Below are 4,416 nucleotides of genomic sequence, written 5' to 3'. Positions count from 1 at the left end.
AAAAAAAATTGAAACAAATATTTTGAGATGTACAAATATAACAACCCATAATTGAATTAAAATGTGAGCCACGCACATGACAAAAATAGAGAAAAAAAAACATTCATATTCAGACAAACGTGTTGACAGAAATAATAGTAAATTGACTCATACCGGTTTACTTCAGTTTATTCACATAATTCCAAACTTTATGATGGACCTTGCTACGTTTAAGACTCTGTATGTAACGTAGCAAATGGGGAGCATCCACGCGTTGCAGGAGAGAGGAAAAGTTGTTGGAACTTAGCTGATACAAGGCTAGTTTGCACTAAGCTGTTACATCCAGAAACAGGTTCACGAATACCGTCAGTATCTATTGGAGGAGCAGTAATGAAGCGATAATAAATACAGGAGTTGCGGTCAATAAAATAGGGATCAGTAAAACACCAAACCAACTAAAATCTACTGTTTAAATTTCATAACTATTAAATTTGTAATTTTAATATCAGAATAGTGGATATAGTCATGATTTAATGGGTTATGTCCACTTACTCTGTCTGTAAAGCTAAGTGCAAACTGGCCTTGTATCAGTTAAGTTCTAACAACTTTTCCTCTCTCCTGCAACGCGTGGATGCTCGGGCTCCCCATTTACTACGTTACATACAGAGTCCGTAACGTAGCTTTGTCCTTATTTATTAGTTTCGCTTTAGTACTCCAGACAGTCACGTGACGAGCTGCAGCAAAGTCAATATTTCTTTAATTATGTAGGTGCCGTACGTACTGCCAATGAGTCAATTGATTACAACGTGAAACGTACATGGCTACATGCAGCTACGCTACTGGTCATATATATATATATTGGCCATTGGTTGCTGAAATTTTCATTCCGAAAGGAAATTAAAAAGCTAGCATTGCAAAGAAGATAAGATTAAGTGAGCGAGTAAAGGCAGGCAGCCTTCAACAAGCAAGTTTTACAACTGGCTCATAGTTCATATTTACAAATTGCTCTCATTCTAGTGATCAATAGTGATACTTCATCTTTGATTTGAAATTTAGGTAAATTTACAACTGAATTTTGTGATTTTTATTTATTATTTACTGATCCCATTCACCTTAGATATATCACTCAGGTATGTGCTTTCATTTTTTATTATTTGACTTTTCAAGCAGTTTATTTAAGTGATTTTTGTGTTTACATTTCTTGGTCATCATTAATTCTGTTAAAAAAAAGTTAGTATGATTGTCAAATAAAAGGCTTGTAGACAGGAAAGCCTACTTAGAGCCTTAGGTAAAAAGGGATTTAATTTCTTTAATTTAATTTCGGTCGCAAGTGATGTTTTCCTTCAATATTTTAAGTACGGATCTATTGATTCAATTAATAATTCATCGGCAACCTGCATGCTTCAACAAGTCAGAAAGTCACGCGACAAACAAAAGAAAAAGAATGAATTTTCCTTCTTTTTTTTTTTTCTTTTCTGGTTCAAACTTAGCCGCAGACAGCTGCAACTAGAGAAACATCAATACTTCATTCCTACAGCTGTAACGAGACATATGATGGTGACTTATTCACCTGACCTAAATCATTAAACGAAGACCGGGTCATTTTAAAGTCTATCGCGACCTTGCATATGATGATGACTTACTTCACCAAACCTAAATCAAATAATTAGCAATGCAGAGAAGATAGATTCAACAAAAAGAGACTATCGACTAATTAGCGCTGCAAAGAAGATAGATTCAATTGATCAGTCAGAGAGTAATACTTCGTCTTTAACAAGTAAGTTTCACTACTTCTTTTTGTTAAACATTGCCCTTATTCTAGCAGTCAATAGTGATATACTTCGTCTCTGATTTGAAATTTGGGTAAACTTATATCTGAATTCTCGTAATTTTTATTATGTCTTTATTGATCCTAGGAATGCCATGTTCCTTCAAAAATGAAATAAAATAAAAAGATATAGATTCAGCTATGTGCCTCTTTTGTTGATTACATGACTTTTAAGTTCAAGTGATTTTTTTGTATCCTCGGCCATCTATACCCCGAATCTCATTGCCTTTACTTAAGCATAGTTAGAGCTTCTCATTTTATGCTGTTGTCACGGGTAAATAGTATTAAAAACAAAATTAAGGTCGAATATTTTAGGATGATTTATTTGCGTTCAATATGTAGATTTCTGCTTTTTCTTTTTCTTTTTTTCCCCAGCAAATAGTAACTTAATTAATTAACGAGCAATTAATAGTCATGTTGATTTGGCGATTGCAATGCGAGTAACAGTTCAAGTAATTGATTCTCGTTGCCCCAATCTCAGAGTGGAAAGATACTTGATTGGGCTTAGGTTATGGTCTCTAATTATAAGAGTAGTACAATTTTTAGAATCACATTAGTTTCTTTTTTTATCAGTATTTATTTTTTAAGAATAAAAAATAGCGGTTAGACAAAATTTAAATCAATTTTTAATTCCTTACATCTTGTAGAGTGACGAGCAATCAAACAAAATTGCTCAAAAGCTACATGGAGTTTGAGGATCACATTAGTTTATTAGAACAAAAGCTAGTTTAATTTTTTATAACACGACTTTCATATTCTTTTTTAATGATTTTAGCCTGGTTAATTTCAGCATTAATTATTTGAAAATGGAGCAAAAGAAAGAGATGGGCCAACATATATCCATTGAGCTACAGGAATTGAGGTATAAACTTGATGAAGCATCAATAGAATCCTCAACTGTTTTTACTGGGCAACAGGATTTGACGCATGAACTTGCTGGGGCATCAATTGAACCCTCCTCAGCTGGTTTTAAAATAAGAAGAGTACCTGAGCATCTACGTACTGAGAATGTAAAAGCCTATGAACCACAAATAATAGCAATCGGTCCTTTAACCTGCCACCTCCTTGACAACAAAACTCACTTTGGAGAAATGCAAAAGCTCAAAGTTCTCTATCTGAAAAGGCTTCTCCAGCGAAAAGGGGCAGATTTTAAGGACTTACAAGAGTTTTTGTGCACCAGGAGATGGGTAGTAGAAAAAGCTTATCTATTGTATGCACAGCCTATACTTATGTCTCAAGATAAATTTGTGGAAATGTTGGTCCTTGATGCTTTCTTTATTGTTGAGCTATTTCACAAGTTTAGGCTAGAGCAATGGGACAATGATAACAATGTTTTCAAGACAAGTTGGGTCCGCAAGAAACTGCGTCGTGATTTGTTGCTTGCTGAGAATCAGCTTCCCTTTTTTGTTCTCCGGGAATATTTCGTCTATACTGCGATGCCTGAGGATCAAAAAACAAGTTTCTATGACTTGCTTGAGGATCAAAAAACAAGTTTCTATGACTTGGTTCGGGGTTTCTTCTGTAATATACTTCATGTCTCACTTTGGGAAGTCCCTATAGAATCTCCAACCTGGCATTTACTGGGCTTCATACACAATTCTGTTCCTCGTAACATAAGTCCAGCTCGTAAGGACAATTGGAATTTCATAGTATGTGCTACAAATCTCAAAGAGGCTGGAATCAAGTTTGAGAAGATTGAGGGTGGAAGCTTACTGTCAATTGAATTTGATAAGGATGCTGGAATACTAAAAATACCTAGATTGACAATTGATGATGACACCGAATCATTTTTCCGAAACATCTCTGTTTATGAGCAGTTTTTCCCAATTGATGCGTATGCTCCTTTCATCAATTATGTGAAATTCATGGACTCTCTCATCAACACTGCAAAGGATGTGGAATTGCTTTGTGAGAACAAAATTCTCCATAATTTTTTAGGTGACGATGAAGTGGTTGCCAACATGTTCAATAGGCTTGGAGATTCTGTCGTCCTGCCCCCTTACAACTGTTACGAAGACATTCTACGATGTGAATGATTACTGTGATAGGCTTTGGAACAGATGGATTGCCAACCTCAGGCATGACTATTTCAACACTCCATGGGCAATCATTTCCGTTTTCGCTGCACTTTTTCTGCTGATACTTACCCTGACACAAACTCTGTTTTCAGTTCTACCTTATTTCCAGTAGGCATCACCATAATGGCCTCATATCTTGCTTATTAAGTATCATCTCTGTTTTGTCACTGATATGATCATGCCACTGCGACTTTCATGTGTTGCTCCTCATCAACTCCCTTTTCTAGATGTTTAATTACATTTACGCTTTATAAACATCCTTCTCCATTTTATTTAATAGATGGTGAAAAAAAAAAGTATTGCTATTCAGACAAACGTGTTGACAGAAACAATGATGGTAAATTGACATAATTACAAATACAGTAAACCGACACCTATGACTATTTTGTCAACATCTTATCAGCTACTTATATTTTAAAGGATTTAGTTATGTTGGAGTTGTTCTAAGTGATAGCATTCTTTCGTAACTACATAATCAAAGTTATAATAAATTTTGTATTCCTTCTTAACCACACGATCAAAATTGTAAAC

General features: G+C 34.9%; 1 pseudogene; it reads left to right on the top strand.

The window, feature by feature from the left end:
• Positions 1-1,433: 1,433 nt before the first annotated feature.
• Positions 1,434-4,135, top strand: LOC18032556 (annotated as a pseudogene).
• The last annotated feature ends 281 nt before the right edge of the window (positions 4,136-4,416 follow it).

This window comes from Citrus clementina, unplaced genomic scaffold (genome assembly GCF_000493195.1).
Source record: "Citrus clementina cultivar Clemenules unplaced genomic scaffold, Citrus_clementina_v1.0 scaffold_9, whole genome shotgun sequence".
Taxonomy (NCBI): domain Eukaryota; kingdom Viridiplantae; phylum Streptophyta; class Magnoliopsida; order Sapindales; family Rutaceae; genus Citrus; species Citrus x clementina.
Note: the sequence above shows the minus strand (reverse complement) of the source record. Positions and strands in the feature narration are given on the sequence as shown.